The sequence below is a fragment of the Camelus ferus genome, chromosome 16, assembly GCF_009834535.1.
Source record: "Camelus ferus isolate YT-003-E chromosome 16, BCGSAC_Cfer_1.0, whole genome shotgun sequence".
NCBI lineage: Eukaryota > Metazoa > Chordata > Mammalia > Artiodactyla > Camelidae > Camelus > Camelus ferus.
In genome coordinates, this window is record NC_045711.1 from 45,487,934 (window position 1) to 45,511,075 (window position 23,142).

General features: G+C 35.8%; 1 protein-coding gene across 3 annotated transcripts in view; it reads right to left on the reverse strand.

Annotated features, from left to right (window-relative positions):
* The window catches only part of SPOP (speckle type BTB/POZ protein), a 62,584-nt gene that overhangs the window by 25,592 nt on the left and 13,850 nt on the right, over nt 1-23,142 (reverse strand). For 2 of the 3 annotated variants that reach the window (XM_014550824.2, XM_006174952.3), the window contains exon 2: nt 4,555-4,600. The exons of the other annotated variant lie outside the window; for it this stretch is intronic. The gene's annotated coding sequence lies outside the window, so the exon portion shown is untranslated. The remainder of the gene's footprint in view (nt 1-4,554; nt 4,601-23,142) is intronic. 3 annotated transcript variants of the gene reach the window in all.

The window sequence follows — 23,142 nt, forward strand, 5'->3', positions numbered from 1 at the left end:
GTAAAGTTACACAAGACTCTAGGGACACTGGTTACTTCCAAGGAAGGAAACCGGGTACTTGGGTGGGAAAGAGAATTTCCATCGTGTTCCCTTTTGTACTTACTGAATTTTGAACCACATGAATATATTACCTTTTCAAATAATAAGTTAAAATATTTTAAAAGGAATTAGCAGCCTTCACAATTAATTTTTCTAAGTTATGAGATGGCTTATAAAGCAGACCCCTATGAGAAGCCAGACAGGAATTCTTCAGTGGCTTCTACTGCTGTCCAAATAAAATCAACTTTTGTCATGACTTCCAAAGAAAGCCTCAGTGCACCTCACTGACCTCATCTAACACCCTGCTCAATCACCACGTGTTAGTCACTCAGCCTTTAATTCTATCTGTTAAACACATCAGGCTCTTTCCTCAGCCTGGAAAGCTCCTTTTTCTCTCAGATATTTTCATAGCTGGCTCCTTCTTGTCATTTAGGTGTCCTATCAAGTGTAATTTCCTCAGAGAGGTCCTCCCTGACCACCTGATCTGAAGTAGTCTCCACTTTTAGCCTGACTCTTTTATCTCATTACTCTATTTTAATTTCTTTTTTATCACCACTAGTGAAATTATCTTGTTTTTATATTTTCACTTGTCTACTGTCTTCCCCACTAGAAGTTAAGCACAATGGGAAAACAGCATCCCCCTGTGCCTAAAATGGCATCATAATAGGCACTCAGTAAATATTTGTTCAATGAAATTGCTGTTGACTAACCAGACTCACTCTCTTTGGGGATCGTATTTTTCCTTTAATGAGCTCCAGTTAAAAGGTTAAAGTTTGGGAGTTGCTGAATGAATAACAGCTATAGGAAATTCAGGCATATTTTCAAAACAATAAAATATTTTAAAAAGAGAACTATCAGTTCATCTCCAATTTTAAAGAACTCATTTAATACATTCCAAAACTACATTCCTTTTTTGATTTAAAGAAAAAAAAAATCCAAGAAAAGCTGGGAGAAAAGAGAAACCTACAGGGCTAAATGGGAAGTTCCTGAACCCACAAGACAACAGTAATACAAGCACATCCTGGAAGTACCATTAGAGAGGCTAGACCTCTAAGTTATTTCAAGTCGAATGCTATATAATAAAATTCTCATACATTGATAAAAATGAGGCAGATCCTTAGCATTTACTTAGATTTGACCTATAATTTTCATATTTGACACAAGGTTTGAGTCCCTTAAAATTGACACGTAGAGAAAAGATAATTAACATTAAATAGATACACATGTAAACATGTGTACAGATACAGATATAGAGACAGAGAGACAGACATACCTTTAAAACATGTCTAGACACATAACCAAGTTTTTTCTATACCAAGCGAAGATGTAGAACAAATTTTCTGCCATAGCTGAATGTTTATCTAATTAAGAGTTCAATTGTTCCTACTACTGTTGTATGTAAGGAAAACTTAGAAGAAACTACTACATAAAAGGAAAACTCAGAAACAAGTACAGTATTACATATGCACATCAGTACCTTTAAGATTTTCCCAGTTTACAGATTTCTTAGGCAGCACAGACTCTGAAATGATTGTAAGGATTAGATACGCTTTTGTACATAAAAAGGCTATTTTTTCCTCCTCCTCAATCTAAGTGTTATAACAGAGTTTTATAGAAATAGGCTGGCTAGTAAGCCAAAGTCAAAATGCAGATGAACAAGAAGGCACATGAAAGAATCTCAAGTTGTGGAAAGTAGAGGAATAAACAACAGAATGCTCCCACTGACTCCCAAAACTCAGTGTGTGCTGGCTGTTGACAGCCTTACTGCCCTTCTCTATAGGTTATAAATAACTTCAAAGTGTCCTTGTCCCCAGGGAGACCTTAGCAGCCAGCTCAAAGGTTAAAATATGGAATAGTTCTCATTCTGGATGGAACTTTTCTAATTAACAACAACAAAATACCAAAGAGCAGAAAAACTCCATGCCAATTTAAGTTAAGGGCTAGGGCATCATTCCCTCCCCCTAAAAACTAGCCATTATGTAAGAGTTGTTGATATGGACATATTAGCATAATTCTCTACCCCCAAAATATATCCAGGAAGAACACACTCTGCTCCAAACGTAGTCTGTCCTGGAAAAGGGTAGGTGTCACTCAACAGCCTTGAAGGACTAAATCTCCTTAGACCTTAAAAAGACTTATTGAGCTTTTGTTTTGCTTCTCAATTTAGGCACAAATGACATAACAACATCGAAGGAAAAAATTCCTGTCTCCACTTGGATGAAAGATCCTGCAGAATAAACCATGGCTGCAACAAGCACAGCTTTCACAAGGTCTGGGTTATTTTCATCAGGTGATGGGCTGCTGTTGTTAATTACTAATCTCCTGCTAGGAAAAAAATAAATCAACCAAACAAAGAAACAACCAAACTCCTCCAACCGCTTTAAAAAAAAAAAAAGGCAGATAGGGTTCATCAGGTTAAGCTTCTCCACACATCACTTTCAAAATCCATCATTGGGGGAAGTCTCAAATGGAACGACATGAATCCAAATCAGCAAACAAACCTGATTATAAAGGGGCTATTTCACTTCAAAGTGGATCTCAGTTCCAAAGGAAAACACCTTCAGAAATGAAGTTAGATAGGCAGAACCAAAAAATCAGCAACTTCTCTCTTTTCACAAATTATAATAATGTGTTGACTCCACTGAATGGCTTGAGCAAAAATCTCTAGGGCCACAAAGAGCAAACTTAGGAAAGATGAAGATTTTAGCACATCCCACATGTTATCAAAGATTTCTCCTCTAGGGTGAGAAAATTTATTCTAAAACAAGAGCTGGAACAGAATTTTAAAAAAGAAGAAGGAAGAGGAGGAGGAAGAGGGGAAAAAACCTTATGGCTACGAAGATCCTATTTATTATATAATTATATTCCCAAAGCTGTTTTGAGATTTGAGAGGTTATAGTTTTTCACCTTCTCCCCTCAACTACAACTATGAAGAATCTTATAAAATCTGAACAGTAAACAGATGAAAAGCTTGGCCATAATACAATTTAAGCATGTCCAATTTGCAAGGAATTCAAAAACAGAAGAGTCATTTCATGAAACAAATAGGGAGAAGTTGCATAACCCCACAGGGTCCTCTGGCCTTTACAGGAGCCAAACTCAGCACACAGTTCTCTTTGGTCATCGATGCTTTAGTCAAATCATGTAAAAATATTTCTTGTTTATACAATCTGGCTACAGAAAGGGCCAGAAAACGTATCAAAGAAGAAATTTTAAATTGGCCTTAGGGTATACAAGTTGGAATAAGTTCATTAACTTAGAAGCTGAAAAGACCCACCTCCTCCAGGGGATTTGGCCCACAACAAGGGTAGCCAATTCTCTTCGGCATTAACTACCATGTACTATCTAGCAGCACGTAGAATTCAGTGTTCTCTGGAGACACCTTTTGAGAGACACCTAGACTTCCCGCTAACTATGAAAGAGAGATCAAGGCACATGTATGCTTTAATCTTCTCCTTTAGGTATGGTGTAGAGAAATCTGATGACTGTTTACATGGACCCATATTCCTTACCTAGAAACCACCTACAGAAAATAAATTCTCCCTTCTTTTAAAATTATTAAAAATAAGCTAATTTCTATGTTAATATTAAGGTTCCAACTATACTAAATGGAACAAAGGATGGGCCGGAAGTTCTTAGTTTTAAGTGTTCATTCCAAAATTCATGACGCAAGGAAAAAGTAAAACCACACAGGCAGACAAAACAGGGGAAAGTTAGCCAAGAATGTCTGTCTTAACACAACTTCCTGGCTCCTCATGATTTGTGTCAGGATATAAAAGATTAAAATGCAATAACACCTGTTTTACCCAATAAAACTGTGTAAAAACATACATAAGCATTTGAGGCAAGAATCTCATACCACAAAGCAAAACTTTTAAGATGCTAGACAGAATGATAGAAAGATTTACCTAAGTTACCCATAGACAGATGAGCTCAAGGTACATACACAAAGGTAATCTACTCAGAATCAAACTTCTTTTATATAAAGTAAAATGAAGCCAGGAGTTGCTTTAAGGCATCTCCTTCAATAAACTATAATTTTGATTTCCCTGATTTCTAGGGAGAAAAATAATCTTACTCTAATCTAAGGTCTCCAGATCATGTATTAACAACCACTGCTTAAAAATTTAAATCTCAACAACTTTTCTCCTCTCCTTCATTAGTGGAAAGCCTTATCCTATGTACAGTAGCCACCAGAGAAGATCTGAATAAATAATTATGGTCTGCTCCAGGACAGAATATTTAGAATAAAACCTCTTTTGAAATCATTTATGAAGAATGTTTCTTTAACACTGACTGTAATGCTCATTACTTTAAAAAAAATTGAAAAAACAACTTATATGCTTACCTTATAAGACTTCTAACTTTACATACTATTTGCACTGAAACGGAACAGTAGATTGCACTCAAGATGTGCATTTTTTAAAGTCATGGTAAATATTTCTATGCATTTCATTCCACTTCCGTCCTTATGATCTTAAACTATGTTTAAAATAAAACTATGTAAAAACTCACCAAGTCAGTAGGAAGACTCTAATTTGTCTTGTCTAACAGGAAATCTCTGTTGGAAATAGAGATGGTGAATCAGACTTAACTAGATTCTGAATCTCATACAAATCGTTACTTACTTTGGCCATTTCTGAAAAAGGGAAAATCTTACTAAAGCAGGTGATACATTTACTAGGATTTACTAGTCAAAATTACCATTCTTATATCTCATGTCTATTTCTGGGTGCTCTATTTTTTAGTCATCTCTCAAAAAGACTGTATTTAGAAATTAAAGTCAGAAAAATTCAAGCTAATTCCTCTAATTAACTGACCTATGAGTACAGCAAAAATGAAATAAGTGGCCTGCCCTGTATCAACATTTACAAGAGGGGAGTGATCACTTTTGCCAGCTAATTCACAAAATGTTGAAAGAATTACTATAAAAATTTTATGTAAAATACCCTTTATAAAAAGTGCTCTGTGGGTCAGTTACACCAAAGCAAGACACATTTAAACAAAGCCAGGTATCCTATGGTTTTAATAAACAGCTGCTGCACTGAGATTGCTGTTGAAGACTGGTGAGATATTTTAGCTACCACCACCACCCTAAATAATCTACCGTAACCTACAAAGCGACTCAAAACAGAAAAGGGACAGGAGTGGTTGCATAGCTTCTAGGAGCATAACCTAGGCAGAAAACTGGTGCTATCTTCCCCTCTGTGGGAAAATGAGTTAAGCTTTTCCTGAAATTGTAAATGCTATCTTTAACTGGTACACTGGTTCTCTTATTTTGGTTAACCAAGTCTAGTTACTATCAGTAATGGAATGAGCCCTCGCCAAAAACTGTACTACAACCACCGACTCTAAAACAGGACAAAGTCTTGATCAGGAGACTTAGAGTGACAAGAGTCAGGTTGAATTCATTTAACAAATATTTACTGAACAGCAACTGTGTTTAAGGTTTTGGTATCTCGGTTAATTTGTTAGAATGAACACTTGTAGACCTAGTGGATTGGCAAAATTTAAAGAGTCTGACAATACTGATAAGGACTGGGAGGAACAGGGACACTTTCATACTGTCGGTAGGAGGACAAATTAGTACAGCCACTTTGGAAAACAGTTTATCATCTAATGAAGGTAAAGATCCAGCAATTTCACCCCCAAATATGGCCCAGGGAAACTCCTGCCCACATCCATCAGCACATAAACGAGAACATTCAGAGCAGCACTGCTCCTAACAGCCAAAAACATCATCGACAGTAGAATGGATGCACAAACTGTGGTATACTCATGATAGGATGCTACATGGCAACAAAATTAAACTACAGTCCTATTAACACAGATGAACTTTACAAACATATGGTTAGGTTCTGAAAGAAGACATAAAAGAACACATACAGTATCATTCCATTTAATGTATATAAAATTCAAAAAAAGACAAAAGTTAGTTATATTAGTGTGCAATGAATCCTAGGTGGTAAAACCACAAAGGAAAGGAAACAATGATCAGAAATGTCAGATTAGTGATACCTCTGAGCTACAGTGTGGGTCAAGATCTAGAAGAGACAGCCAACACAGCATGCTGTTTCTGGGTGCTGGCAATGATACATTTCTAGGTCTCAGTGGTGGTTATCAAAGTACTTGCTTTTTATAATTAATCTTTAAACTATATAGGTATGTTTTGTGTATCTTTCTATAGGTTATATTTCATAATAAAAATGCATTAAAATAATACCACAATAAAATGCATATAATATCCAGTGAAATAACCCAACAGAGGATGTGTGTATGTGTATGTATGTATCTCCTCCAGCGCCTAAGGAAGAATACAGTGTCCTGCACAGAATGCACCGCTGGTTTTTCTTCCAAGACAATTCAGGATGAGAACTCAGTAATAAAGCAGAGCCACCCAGGAACAAATACCTATAGATAGGCTTTCTTATTATACTTCCTTTCTCTGAATTTAAATGCAATACCTAAGATGTGTATTTCTGGGAAGTTTTCAGTGCTGACACAAATGTTTAAATCTATGTATGACTATTCACCAGGAACCATTTGTTAATACTCAAATTACTATTAGAAGCAAACAAAAGCTCCTGAAAAAGCAAAGCCAAAATACAAGTATTTTGGGGTATTACCTTTTTAGTTTAATCATAGCCTCTGATGGAACCTCCAATGATTTTCCATCTCACTCAGAGTAAAAGCCAAAGTCCTTACAATAACTGAAAAGGCCCTGAACAATCTGGACCTCATTACCTCTCTCGCTCTCATCTCCAATTAGGTTCTCCTGAGCTCACCATGTGCCAGCCACACTGCCCTTCTTTGCTGTTGTTCCTCAGGCAGAACAGGCTCATTCCTGCCTCAGGGCTCGCACTCACCCTTTTCCCTACCGGGGTAACTCTCCCCCGGATACTCTCTTGGCGCACTCCCTCCTGCTGCTGGTCTCTCCCTAACAGTCATCATCTCTGTGAGGCCTTTCCTGACACCCTTAAACATGTCATCCTCTCCCGCCATAGCCACAAACCTATTCCTCCTTCATTACTTCATTTTTTTCTATAGTACATAAAGTCATCGACCATACTTTATTTGAAATATAAGCAGGCAGATTCTTGTCTGTTTTGTTGCTAGACCCAGACAGTGTCTGCCACACGGAAGGCCAGAAATAAATACCTATTTAATAAATGATTGAATTAATCTCCTTTTGGATTTCTGTCCTTGAAAGATTAGACAATAATTCTACACAATTGAAAAACACAAGGTTTCCCTTCTCTGACATCAAATTTATTAACAAAGTTTGTTTACTAACAAGTTTCAGATTTATGCTCTTATTAGTAATGAGTCACAGGTAAGACTTATAAAAATTGGTACAAAATAAATTATCTTTCCCCCTAACAAATGTGCAGTGCCTGTTTTAATGATGACAATGCTGGGAGAGCCCAGAGAGACATTCCAGAGAGACAAGAACTCTCCTGTAGTGCTCATGCGAGCATGCCATGACCACTGGGAGAATGACCCGACAAGATGCAGCAGGGAGACTGACTGACTGCTTCCTTTAGCTATACTTATCATTATTTTAAAGTTTTTAAGAATAAGCATGTTTTACTTTAAAGTCAGGTAAATGGGTGTTTTAAATAAAGAATTATGCAAACAAAATATAATTTTAAGAAAGTTCTTTATATTATACTCTGACTCCCACAGAAACAATAAAGTCTTCTGGTACAAATCCAGATGAAATATCCCAAGAAGGTAACTACAGTTAGAAGAAAAAATTATTTTTGACTTAGGAATTAACATTTTTTATAGCAGAGTTTCCAGAGTGGAAGGGAAAACAAAACTCCATGGTATTAGTGTTCTATATAAGAACATAATTTTATTCTAAAGGAAGATTTAAAATAGGAACATTTCTCCACAGCATAAAACATGGGCTTGATGTGATAAAGAGCAGGTAATGAACTCCATTCAAACTTAGTGATTACAACGCAAGGAAGATAATTCACTGAACAAACCTGCCTACCAGGTGATCTGACAGGTACTTCTGAGCAAACAGAGCTTATACTTTTGGTGGACAATTCACCTACGTTAAAGCCAGAATAAGCCTATATCCAAAGTCTGGTTACTTGCCAACCACAATAACTTGTGATCTGAACTATAACCTAAGACAAACAAATCTGAGAGAAAATATACAAGCATATGATATTCTACAGTTATATTTATTACCAAGATTTCCATTTTAAGGTCTTATCAATTGTTTTTAAAAATACTTAGAACATAAATTCTTAAAGATAGTTGATACATTCAAGAAAGGACGTTCTACTCAGACACTTCAGCAGGTGGGTGTATTATTAGAGAAGAGTAACAGTTTTCCTTTTTAACACTTCAGCATTCCAAGTGCTCAAAGCTCTGAATAGGATCCACCTTTAAAGGGGAAAAAAAATATCCCTGGAACATAAAACTTAAAAATACACTCAACCTCACAATAATGACTAAAGTATAGTGGATTAAAGATTCCAGAAAAAAAATCATAAATGAAAACCATTGGTCATTGAAACATATGGTCCTTGAACAAAATTTATGTGCAATAATTCTAATCTAAGGTAAAGGCCTATACTTTTAAAATGTTTAATTTGGCTAAAAATGCTGCAAGAAATTCTTTTATAAATATCAGTTGTTTGGATCATGCTGAATTTATAAGGTAATACAAGAACTGCATGAACTGGATTGGTCACTAAATACTAATCTTACATTTAATGGGAGGAAGTATTCTAGGAGGTAAAAAGTAATAAAAGGGGGAGGGTATAGCTCAGTGGCAGAACACATGTTTAGCATGCACAAGGTCCTGGGTTCAATCCCCAGTACCTCCATATAAACAAACAAACAAACAAAAAACCAAATTATCTCCCTTCCCCTCTCCCTGAAAAAAGTAATAGAAGATAACTTATAAGGAAGAAAGGAAAAAGGTGAGTAGTTACTGACGTTTATAAAAAACAGCTATTGAATATGAGACAATAAAAATATAAAATACTAAACACAAAGGTTGCCAAATTTATCAGAGCCCAAAAAAGAATCCACTAGAAAAGAAAATTTCAGAGCCTCTGACCTTAGTAAAAGAAAACTGGCGTTCCAAGTTATGCAAGGTTTTCCTCACCCCTCCCTCTCCCTCAAATGATGATTGTGAATACCAAAGTAGTGAACCAAATGGGAGAATTCAAATAAGATATTTAGGACAAAATCAAACCACCAAAGCAAAAACAAGGAATAAGAAGGAGGAGGAGTAAACTATAAGGGATATCTGTAAGGTGGCTGGTCACTGAAGTTTTGTCTGTAATGGCAAAAAAAAGGGGAACAATGTAAATATCCATCAAAGGAATTTGGGAAGACTGAAATATTTATACAGAGAAATAAAAAATAAAACAGCTAAAATGACGGACCTAGATCTATGTGTATCCAAATGGACAGATCCTGAAAAATGAAAATGAATGAAAAAAGTGACTGCCATAGAATTTATTTAATATATTCATACTCACACTCTGCACTGGATGCACACTAAATTCACAGCAGTAGGGTGTCTCTGGGGAGCGGAGGTGGGAAAAAGAACTGAGAAAGTGAATGGAGAGGACTTCAGCTAAAAGTGTCACAATCTCTACTTTTTGTTTGGCTTTCTTTCTTTCTTTCTTTCTTTTTTTTAAATTTTCAAAAACCTGAATTCAGAGGGAAAAGTACACTAGAAAAGCTCGAAAAGACATAAGAGCAGCATTTTAAATACAATAATGTAGCCTGAATTAAACCAAAAAAAGCCAATGAAATCAGTCCAGATCTTCTCAGTAACAAAAAATCTAGCTCTTGGTGAAATATTTTCCCCAGTTGATGGGTGCTTAGCACAGGGGTTACTTAAGCAGAAGGAGTAAAGAGACCGACTTTGTATACTTCAGTAAGAAAGCACATTTTAAATAAAAATAATTCTTGTAACCCAGCTTATCTTCAGGGAGACTATAAATCCTCGAAAGGAACCATGTTTCCACAGAGCACCTTCTCTTTCTGCACCACCATCCACCTTCTAACCTCCCGAAAACTTGTCCTCCATCTTCCCTAATTTTACTCATTCCCCTCCAAGGACCTCTTCAATCACCTCAAATTATAGTACCTAACTCAATGACAGGGTTCTTTTTTGGAACTCAAGCCCAAAAAACTTGAGACTTGGAAACAATTTAAATGCTTTTTCTCCTCTTTCAAATCTGTTTTTCCTCCCTCTTGCTTTACATTTTCCAACCCCAACCTGTTTTTTCCCTCCCATTTTCTTGCTGACAACTGCTAGCAAGCCTCTGGCATGTTTACACTTTTCCTTTCTTAAGGGAAAGATACTCCAAGTAAGCCAAACAAAATCTCACTCCAAGGCCCAAAGATCAAATAAAAGGAAAAAAACTTAAAAGTAAAAAATACTAACCATATTTTGCTGCTTTTCATTTTGGCATTATGGCTAGGAATAAAGTTCTAACTACCAAATAAGAGCATAAAGCCAAACTTACTTGTACATTTTATTATCCTTATGGCATTTACATTTATCCGGGGTCCTCTGTTTTACAAGTGGCTTTGGTTAAGAATTATAAGGTCACTGTGATAGATACTTAAAATGATGAAAAAGAAAAACTTACAACCAAGAATACTCTATACAGCAAGTCTCTTATTCAGATTTGAAGGAGAAATCAAAAGCTTTACAGATAAAAGCTAAAAGAATTCAGCATCACCAAACCAGCTTTACAACAAATGTTAAAGGAACTTCTCTAGTCATCAAACCATTAAGAAAAGAGAACAAAAAGAAAGAGGAGAGAAAAAAAAAAAAAAAAAAAAAAAAAAGACCTACAAAAGATTGCTTTGGTAGTTCGGGGTCTTTTATGGTTCCATACAAATTTCGGAATTGTTTGTTCTAGTTCTGTGAAAAATATCGTGAGTATTTTGACAGGGGTTGCACTGGATCTGTAGATTGCTTTGGGTAGTACAGCCACTTTGACAATGTTGATTCTTCCAATCCAAGAGCACAAGATATCTTTCCATTTCTTTGTATCATCTTTGATTTTCTTCATCAGTGTTTTACAGTTTTCAGAGTATAGGTAACCTACTTGGTTAAGTTTATTTCTAGGCTTTTGATGCAATGGAAATGTTTACGCCAGTTATAATATCCTGGTTTTTGAAGTGAAAAAAAAAAAAAAAGTAAATGAAGGGCCGCAAATGGCAAAATATCTTTCTTTCTTATGGATGAGTTGTATTCCATTACATACACTGCATCTTCTTTATCCATTCATCTACTGATGTGCACTTAGGATGCTTCCATATCTTGGCAATTATAAATAATGTTGCTGTTAATGGTAGGGTATATGTATCTTTCTGAATTAATTCCTATTTTGTGGTTGGCTTTATTCCTTTGATAACTATGGAAGCTTATAAAAAGCTAAATCTCTAAACGTTCTTAGAAACAATGAACCATACATATATGTAAATTATAGAAATATGTGCAGTATATTGTATATATGTATTTACATGCAATATATTGTATATGTGCAGTCAAATTGTAACAATTCTACCTAATAAAACTGAAAAAAAAATTTTAAATTATAAGGCACTTAGAAAAGTTCTGTAGAGTTGAGTACATAGCCTAATGGAAGCCATAACCTCAAGTTTCACAGTGGAGATACAACTGGAGCACTCCCACCCCGGTTTTCCTTGTCTTCTTTAAAAGGACTTGTAAGGTCCTTTTGTGGTAAATGCTTTCAGCTATATAACCATTCCAGTATTCAATTCTTCAAAGTCTTCAAAGTGCTTTGACATTCATGATCTTATTTGGGATTTTTAACAGCTCTGTGAGGCATGCAGGGCAAGTATTTTACAAATAAGGAAAACAGAAGCTCAGAGGTTACAATCTACCATGGTCACAGGGCTATTAAGGGGGCTGGGTTCAGAACTCAAGTGTTTCAACTTCTAATCCAATACTTTAATGCCTGCGACTAAGTGATTCTTAGATCAGATATGGTCTTCTATTCAACATCGAGGAACTGGAAAAATATCTGAGGATATATCTGTATACCCTAGTTTTCAATTTGATTTCATTTTCAAGTGGCAACTCTATTGAAAAGTATGCTCTACTGTTCTAACAAAATCTGAGCACCATTATTAATGAGATCTGGGCAAACTGTTGATAAACTCACTCCTACTTTCAACACTGGACCCTGGGAACAAATCATATGTCCTAATACTTTTTAAGTGACTTTCCATATTTTAACACCTCATCATCAGTAATTTATTAAAATAAAACGTCTACTGTTTTGACATGCCAGAGTAATTTTCTGGTCTGAGTTCACAAGAAACCAGTGTCTTTCCTCAGGAAATCTCTCCCTTTCTCCTTTTGCCACAAGCTTATAGAATTAAAAAGCACAATTTCTATCATTCCTTAATTATATTCATTTGAGATGTCTAACATGACTAAAATACTAAATGGCACCATCTTCTACCCAGCTGCTCAAGCCAAAACCTTCTCTTTTCATATCCTATCTATCAGCAAGTCCTGTCAGCTGTCCTGCTTCCTAATATATTCCATATTTATCCATTTCTAATTTTATCCATTTCTGTGCAGTTTTCTCTCACCTGAACCAGTGTTAACTGGTTTCTAATTGATCTCACCCAGCTTCCTCTGTAGCACAATTTATTCACCACATAGCAGCCAAAATGAACTTTAAAAAAGTAAATCAGATTATGTCACTCTTCCATTTAACCACACTTAGAAATAAAATTCAGTCTCTTTTATCTGACTCTATACGGTCCTATAAAAGCTGGTTCATTATGCCAAATTCATCACCTACTCCTCTCCCACATCACTAACCTCACTGCAAACACACTGACCTTTCTGTAAATGACCCAAAGCCTGTATCCATCTCAGGACCTTTGTACTGTCTTCCCTCAGCCTGGAAGACCCTTCTTCTAGATATTCACTTTGCTTGCTTCTTCTTCTTTACATTTTAGCTCAAAAGTCACCTCTTTAAAAAAAGGCCTTCTATGATCACAGTCAAAAGTAGCAGGCCCATTCCTATCCCTTCCATGAATTTGTTTTGTGTGAATTAATCTTCTACACTGTCTCTAGTTTATATAGACTGATCATCTTCTGAGTGCACGTATAGTATTGACATTCTGGTCTTGCAAATCTGAAAACCAGAACCTAGACAGTGGGGGCTCTGCTGAGATAATGCCCAGTTCAAAGTCAGAAGCAGTTCCCTGGTCTTTGCATCCAACAGAAACTCTATTAATAAACTTTCTTTTTCTTTTGGGTATAAAAATTTTTAACAAAGCCATCCTTAATCTTTGAAATTTTTCTTATTGTATCCATTTAGGCTTCTCTTTTTAAAAATTATAGTATCAAGCCTGCAGACTCTGTATTTTTTATTTGCCTGAAAGAAATCACTAGTTTTTCTGACCACTAAGCCTTACTCTCTGGTACACAGTTTATTTTCTATCAATTAAAGAAAACAAGTGATCATAATGGGACCGGGGAGCTGATCCGTTTTCTGAGATGGGAAATTGACTTACAAATAGAAAAATAAAAGGTAGACATAAGAGCACTTTGGAGATGGAGATATAAATAAACCAAAAGTGGTAACAAATGCCTTATAGAGTGATAGTAAAAAGCAAGAAAATTTGCTAATACTACTTAATTCTTCAGGAGTAAAAGACTGAGGTGATCTGAGTAAAGTGAAGGGAGTTCTTTGATGTTAGCCTGAATACTCTTTGACAGCAAAGGACTTATACCCAGAGCATCCTATGTTGTGCCTAGCACACAGAAGGTGCTTCATAAACACCCAGTGAATAAAGGCACTAGCAAAATATTCTAGACATATAAAAGGACTTAATGAACACCCAGTAAAATGATTTTGTTTTACAGATAAGGAAATTGAACCCCAAAGCAACTTAATGGCTTGCCCAATGTGATATATTACACATAGGCAGACAGGAGCAGGGCTAAGACCAGAATCCAGACTATTACAGTACCTCCTTATAGTTATGTTGGAAAAAGTATATGGTGGGCTCAAGAATTTCAATGCGGGTAAATGGAAGATAATGTACTGGTGAAAACAGTCAAACTATAATCACGGACGTTGAGTTCACTAATGATTTAGAATGCAAAAAAGAACTTGACGAAGCACTATAGTTACCCATTATGTAGAGTGCAACTGGACCAACTAAATTCCATTCATTTTCATAAAGGATGTTGGAAACAAACCAGAAAACACATGCCACATTGACATCCCCCAATCTAGCTTTCCAGTCTTACCTAATGCAGCTGCTCAAATTAAGTCAACTGTCAGGCTACGATTCCATTGCTCAGGATACCTTCACACCAGAATTAAAGTAGCTATAGAAACGGGATTCCTCCCGAAGGATGTGGGGTTACAAAGACAAATTTGCAACTCTATTTGTTCCTGGCCCTCTATAACCTTTTCTTCCTTTCAATTAAACCAAATCTTAACTGATTAAAACAGCACAGCCATAATTTGACTCTGATTCTCAAGATGTAAAAAGGCTCCTTTACTCTATTTCCTAAAAACCCTGTCCTTGGAAGAGTCATCTTATCAGCCAAATCTACTTACTATCACATGGTGGCAGGGGGGAGATACAGCTCAGTGGTAGAGTGCATGCTTAGCATGTACAAGGTCCTGGATTCAATCCCCAGTAAATCCATTAAAACAAACAAACAAACAAACCTAATTATCTCCACCTGCCAAAAAAAACCATTTTTTTAAAAAGAGAAAAAAGAAAAAAATATTATCAAATAGAGTGCCCATTTTGAGAAAGGCCTTTGGATTATTTAAATTTTGGAAGAGTTTCCCCACTTATACAAATAGTAGAATCATAGCAAAGATAGGTTTTTGCCCTAAGTCCAACAACTACTCCTAGCATTAATAAATGTGTTTTCATTCTTGAGCCCTAAAGTCAATCAACCATAAAAACTACTCATTGAATGCAGTGTGGACATCCAGTCCCATGTTAAACAACCAGCCTCACTACTACCAATTTCTTTGCTTGGTTTCAATTAAGAGAAAATATTTCTGGCCTTGAAGAGCCAGGAAAAGATTCACCTTATAAAGAACTGCTCATATTTTCAACAACTGAAAGTTCCTCCTCAATATATAAATTTTCCTCCTTCAAACAATTTTCCTATCATCTTTTACAGTATACTTGGTCTTTAAACAGCAAGCCATTTATAAGTAACAAAAAGTATTTCTCCATCTATTCATCCCTGGAAACTAGATGGAATAAAAACTCAGTACAATCAGTTTTAAAAATCTAGAATAGTCAGCTAGCATTCAAATCAAAAAAGGAAGCTTTGGATTCTAGACACAAACTCATTTCAAATATTAAAAACTTACAGAACTCACAAATAGATTCACTTTTAAAGAACTGAGTCTCCAAAGTTACAAAATGTGGGTAAGAGTTAACACTACCATTTCACTTTTATTGCCGGAGGTGAACTGTCTTACATTAAGAACTGTCTTACAAAGGTCAACATTTTATTGGGTCTTCTAAAATCAATTCTTCAGAATGAGGATGAACAACAGTTAAATAAATTGTTAGAATAAGAACAGAACAAGTCAATATATTCATAAGCTTTTGCTGTCCTCAGGACCTGAATTCCAGTGTAGACTTTGCAGATACTTTCTCAAATCTAAGTCTTCTCATCTTTAAATTGAGGGAAACTGTCCAAGGATCTCTAAGGTCCCTTGTAGAGCTAAAGTTTATGCCCCTTTGGAAAAACTTTTAAAATTATATCTGCCTTTCTTCGTATATGCTTTTTAAAACTAAAAGCAATACATATTCAGCATAAATAATTCAAAAGTTACAGGAAGCTATAACTGAAAAGTAAACATTACCTTCCAGACACCCAAATCCCTCTTCCTAAGCCTAAAGACAATTCCTGTTTTCTTCTCCTTTTTAGGGGGGAGGAGAGATTAGGTTTATTTATTTATTTATTTATTTATTTAATAATCATTATTATTGTCGGTAGAGCATGCACTCTACCACTGAACTATACCCTCCTGCCCCCACAATCACTGCTGTTTTCTTTTGTATCCTCAGAAACAAGCAAAACAAACAAACAAAAAACACACAAAAATGTATGTACTAGCAAACACTCTCACTCACACACACACACACACACACACACACACACACACACACACACTCTCTCTCTCTCTCTCTCTCTCATATTCCCTGGAGGCACACATATATTCTTTCTAAGGGTTGCAAAGAATTCCACTGTACCCTGATGTGTGGTTTCTGGGTTTCTGCTACTGCAGATAATGTAGCAAACAGGTGTATCTGCATGCAAGTGCAAGCAAGCCCAAGAGCCTACCCATTGTTTATTTTGACAGATAATGCCAAAAATTACTCAACAAAATGTTGTTCCAATATATACTCCCCAGGTGACTGACTGCTCTATTCTCCCATACCTCTGAGTACAAGAGCGCATAAAGAGTAGGTGAGAGTAAGTGAGCAACTTGTACTGAAGAGTCTATGAATCCCAAGGAAACTCAGTTCTGCCCTAGATCAGGAGGTAGATTTAACAGCACGTACGGCTAAATTCCTCCACATATAATCTGGCCACTTTCACCCAGAGATGGTTATCAGCATATTGAAAAATCAAGTTTCTTATCTTTGTCACTGGCAAAGGACCCTTTAATAGGGATCAGCTGTTTATCCCCAAATTAAATGGGATAGTGTATGATCTCAGAGTTGATTAAAAAAGGTGTTTACAGAGCCCATAGGAAGCAACTCTTGGTGTATTTTTAAAGTGTTTTTATTAAAAAAAATAATTGGCATAATGTCTAGCATGGAGTAGATACTCAATAAGTAACTTAATTAAATTAATATGTGTCATCCACTTTGAAAACGGTCATCTTAGTTTAGTAGGAAGTATTTGTAGAGGACCATGTAAACATCAGGCAACTTCAAGAGCATGCATATGTGTATACATGGGTGGGATGTGCATGGAGAGGGGAACATATGGGTTTCTAAAAACAAAATAAACCTATACCAAAGCTCTCATTTTATTTTTCTATAATTTGCTATTATAAATATTTATTACATCTTCAGTGTTAGTATGCCATCACATTGTGGCAGGGATGAGGGAGGGGTGGAGATTACTTTGGTCTTACACTGAAATGTGGAAAAAAATGTTTTTTTAAACATTAGAACCAGGGGAATGAGGTACATCTACATCAGTATGTTTGTTTTCAGCAGAAGCTCCCTCTAATTTTACAAGAAAAGTAGGAAAATATAATTTAGGTACATCCCCTATGAGATTATTCCCAACACATTCTTTCCTCTCCACATGGAACAATAAATCGCTTAAGAAAATTGCCCCCAGTTTCTTCTATTATCAGGGGAATCACTGAAAAATAAAAAGCCTTACAATTTTAAGCATCAACAGGAAGCACTCAAATCAAGGCCAACCTTACATACACCTACACGTAAAACTAACCAAACACAGCAAGTCCTATTCTAAGGGCCAGAAGCATCTCTCAAAATAAGAACTTCTCTGACCAAACTAAAATTATCAGTAGGGCCCAACTCCAGACATTGGGCTCAGAGCAGATAGTCGAGGTATCCAACAAGGCATCAACTGGGAAAGGGAGGGGGAGCTGAACTAAATGGGACACAAAGTTAAATATAATGGTTACTTGACAAGGGTCCTGCCCATGATACCAAAAAATCATGTGGGAAGTCCCCCAATTCTACCACTAATTAAAAAACCCTTACCTGCAGGCCCTTTAAGACTGCTTGCAGCTGAAGAAAAACTAGGTGCTGGCACATTCTATCTAATGGAGTTCAATGTCCTGTCTACCAGACTACAATCCGCAGATGAGCAGATAAAATTTTTAGGTTAACAGTTTTCAAATAAAAATTATTATCTCAGAAATAACAAAGGTTACAATCACAAAATCAAAGAGATGGGTCTCAGACTGAGATGAAACAATCATGCCCTTCAATACAGTCTTCTGTTTCCAAGACACACTAGAATCTGTTTTTTGGACTTGAGATTGGTAGTTAAGCGGCAATGGATCAAGCAGAGAAAAGTAAATGACTACTTGAAATTAATCCAAATATCAAATCCAAAGACACTCAATTTAACACCGAGCTTGCACATACTTTCAAGAACTAAAGCATTATTTAGTTGGGTTGCTATGCGAAATGGCAAACTACTATGACATAAAAGAAAACAATGGGTTATAACTGGCTGCAGACATTCTGATAACCAAAGTGAGTATTTATCGGTTACTGCCCATTCTTGACAGAAAAGTTTATCCAATCAGATCATGCAATGTGAATACTTCCAAAGGTAAGGAGTAGTTTGGGTTTTTTCCCATTGTATGTGCTTTTAATGAGCATGCACTCTATACAAGGCACAGAAGTCAGGCACAGTCCAGTGGAGGAAATTTCTTGGTTTTCTATTGCTGCATAACAAAGTACCCAAAACTGATGTCCAATGTCTTTAAGACTTCCACATAATTTATAATTAACCCAATCACTCCTATAAATATCTCATGTCTATAAACTTAGACTTCAACAAAGTTAATGAGCTAATTCAAAATATCTTTATATTATAGTTGGCAATAAAAATACTGTTATCCTCAATCTTTATTCTAGAATAAAATTACAACCTTTACTTCAATTCCTACCTTACTTGAAAGAGATGAAAACATTAAAAAGAAATTTAAGAAAAAATTTTAATACCATAGATACCTATAGTGAAAAATCATCATAATTTATTGGTAGAAAACAGACTGGATTGGAGGAAGGGTATAGCTCAGTGGTAGTGTACCTAGCATGCACAAGGTCCTGGGTTCAATCCCCAGTGCCTCCAGTAAAGATAAATAAATGAAAGCCTAATTACCACAAGTAAGTTACTAAAGCACTTAATTTCAAAAGACAAGATTTCTAACAAGTCAAAAGCAGGCAAAACAAAAAAACAAAAGAACAAAAACCCCAAAATTTAAACAAGGATTTACTGAAAACAGAGGAATACTGGCCCCTCTCTTTTTGCTCCTGCCTACTAGCCAATCCAAATCACTACAGTCACTCCCATTTCATTAATTTACATGGCTTCAGTTACCATATACATGGCTGGCTGCCTATCTCCTCTGAACTGCAAACCAACTTCCTGCTATGGACGTTGGCATCTAAAATGGAGCAAGTCCAAAATGGAAGTCGATCTTTCTCCAAAAACCTAATTGTCTTCCAGTGATCCTACCATTCATCCAAATATTCAAACTAGAAACTTAGGAGTTAGCCTTAACTTCTCATTCTCCCTCAGTTACCCCACCTCCACTTCCCATCCACTCCCAATTTAGTCAACCATCATATCAATTTTACCTCAGAAATACAACCCAAACTTGTCTCTCTTCATCCCCGGGACCAGCTTAATTCACTCAGGACAACCACCAGCTTAATTCGCTCAGGACATTAGTATACTGCAATATTATCTTAATTGCAATACTTTCTTGTTTCATTGCTGCAGAGTAAGCTGTTTTTATGCCATGGCATCTTTGCATGTTTCCTTCATCTACTCTAATCTCGTCAAGTAGAATTAAATACTTCCTTCCTCTTCATTCTCAATGTGTAGATCTCTTGCTGTTATAATTATTTGTCTTTCCCACTAGACTGAGAGTCCCAGGAGGGCACTTAACTGTGTTATATTCACCTTGGTAAGCGTAGTGTCTAGGAAATGTCTAGCAAATAGTAGGTGCTTAACAAATGTTTGAAAAACGAATGAATGAACAGATCATGATCCAGATAAAATGGCCTCAAATACTTTTACTTTCCTTTGTTAAGATTCATGCTTACCAAGTGATCTTTTACTTAGTACAACACAATAATTACTAGTTGTCTCAGCCAAGTTATTAAAAAAAACTCTGTGCCGCAGACTCCTCACCTGTAAAATACAGATAAGGATGCCTTTCTCATAGGTTATTGTGAAGATTAAATGAGTTAAATAAATGTATAATGCTTAGAGCAGAGCCTGACACATAGCAAGTGCTCAGTAAACATTAGCCATTATTATTATTTCTTTAATAATACTGACACTAGGAGGGGAATGGACTGAGTAGGTACATGTTTTCTAGGTCATGGAAAAGATTGTCCCTCAATGTATCTTAGTAAAATGGCATTCTGATTTTCATCTGTCAGCCCAGTATGAGTTTGGCTAACCACTTTTCTCTGAGACCAATCAACTCTGGTGCACTAAAGAAACAACTTTAGTGGAGAAACTGAGGAATGGACTCTAAACAGTGAAGACCCCAACAAGTTAACAGCATCCTGAGAAGGCCTGTCATAAGAGCTAGTCAGTCACCTTACAACCTTGGTTCCCTCTAAAGGTAACACTGGTCAAAGGTAGTATACTTTAGGTGAAAAGAATGTGATACTAGGAGGGAGATACTTCAAGTATACCACAGATTAGCTTTGAACATGATTGCGTACTTTAAAGAGAAAATCTGAGTTTAAAAAAATACTAGTCATTTCTCAATTATCCATACTAAAGGAGGTGAAAACATTTTACTTTGGAATGTATTATGTAATTTTTCCTATAGATTTATATCCAAAATTATATCTGGGCTGAACTAATAATAACATATATTTACACAGTCTGGCTATATATTAAAAGACATCATGGGAGTGAATTCAAAATAAAAGAAGGAAGCCAGCATGAGATGAATTCCTACAGATAATTTATATGAGGATAATTTAAAACTGACTATTATTATGTACTAGTTCCTCTCAACCTCACAGTATCCTCGTGAGGCTCAATCTTAGCCACAAAATTCTTTCAAATGAAAATTTCTAAATGTCATTTAGAAATAAAAGGTGAGTACAAATGAGTTTCCAAAAGTGAATCAATCTAGACCTGGGAAGCAATGAATCATCCAATTGGAGATTTTTGCTCCCACAGATACGGGGGTGCCTAAGAAGCTAGAGGTGGGTATCAGACTAACCACAGGCCAATTTATTTCATAAAATCAAGGTATCTTGAAAGGTTATGTAACAATCTCAAGTGCCAGGAAGGACTTCAGCAACCACCCTGTCTAAACCCTTTGATTTTACAGAAGAAACTGAGATCCAAAAAAGCTGCAACATGTCAGCTTTTATAAGTTAACTTATATAATAAAATGAATATCTAAGGGTTAGGAAATTCATTTTTTAATATTTTCATTGAGATATAACTGACATACAACACAAGGAGTTGATATACATATATATTGTGAAATAATTACCACAATAAGTTTAGTTAACAACCATCATCATGCACAGTTACTAAAAAAATTTTTTTTCTTATGAGAACTTTTAAGATCTACAGGAAGTTCATTATTAAATAATTAACTTATATCAATAAATAACCTGTATTTCCAACAAAAAAGAGACTTTAATGTATTGTTTGCTTAAACTGGGCCACAAATTTGCTTTACCTTATAGTTCCCTACTGCACAACTTAAGATGTACCAAAAATAAAATCAGTCCTCTGGAACATAACTTAACTCCCATAACAAGCCTCTCCACTACACCACAACAAGAACTCTCCTTTCCAATTAGTCTTGCCGCATACTCTAACCTATTTGTCAGCTCATACACACAGATCATGTGCCTTCTTCAAATGTGTTCATACCATTCTGAAGGCCATAGACGTTCTCCTACCTCCTATTTGAATACTACTCTTCTGGATCCAGGTCAAGTTCCACCTTGCCTTGAAGCGTTTCCTAATCACCCTAGTCTACTCTGAATTCCCATCATACTTATTGTCACTTTCTTGGCAGTTAATAAATGTTACTCAGAATTCCTTACCTAGTAATTAATATAGGATGCCCAGAATTGTAATTGTTCTCTGCATATGTTTTTCCCTACCCCTCAAACTCTCTTTTGGTAGGTCCAGTGAGACCTAGGAATAGGTACTTTAAAAACAAAAACAAAAATACTTAGATGAGAAGAGGAAAATGGCTGATAGAAGAATAAAATTGATTTTTTCTTTATTAAAATATCCTTTAATGTTGTTTAAATATCTTTTCAACTATAAAGATACTAAAAGAATAATTAGGAGAAATGGAACATTGCATACCCTTTAAGACAGCAATTCTATATCCTAAGGAATCAATCTGATCAGTGTATAAAGATTTATGTATAAAGATATTTATCACAGCATAATGTATAAGCAAAAACAGAAAAAGGCAGTTCATTAGTAGAAAATTCGCCAAATAAAATACACACCCATACAACAGTTCTATGTAGTTACTTTAAAAGATTATTTTTAATGACATGAAAAACTTTAAGTTTTTTCTATTTTTCCATTTCTCCATGATTTAATAATCAGAAAAACCAAATATTTTTTCTGAAAAATTACAGTGTAGATTTGAAATAATACACTCTTTATCACTTAAGGAGTGACACACTAGCTCATGAAGATAAGTATAACTTCCCTGTTGTTGTCATGTTGTTTCTTCACGCCAGAAGTTTCTGAAATAATTTACCAATAACTTTCACTGAAGGAAATTTTCACTTATTCGTAGGACATTTCCATAAGCGGTGACAGAATGGCAAAAATGAGTCAAGTCATCATCAAGTCAAGTTATATTCTAAAGATTAACGACCATGACCACCACCACCATCCCATCATCAAACCAACAAGGCAGAGGGGAAATCCACTGATTTATTATCTCTGGTCAACAGATTTGAGTAAATGAAGATCAAGATGCTACTGTATCTTTTTGTTAACAGGATTTCAACTTCAATGGCTCCCATGGCCGTTCTACTTCAGATGCTGATCCACGGTCTCATACCTTAGTAAGGGTCTCTTGGAATTCTCTTTACTTCCCAGATGTGAATTTCTGAGTTTTTCTCTCTGAACTTCTATTCCCTCTACCAAGAGGAAGGGAAGACTCAAGATGAGAAAACACGAAAAAAAAGTGCAAAAGCCCTGAAGGAGGATCTAGCTAGGTATGTAAGAAAAGCCAGTGCAGCTCGAATATAGTGCACAAAGGAAAACACTGTACAAGAAATAGGCAGGTACCACATCACAGAGAGCCTAACAGGTCA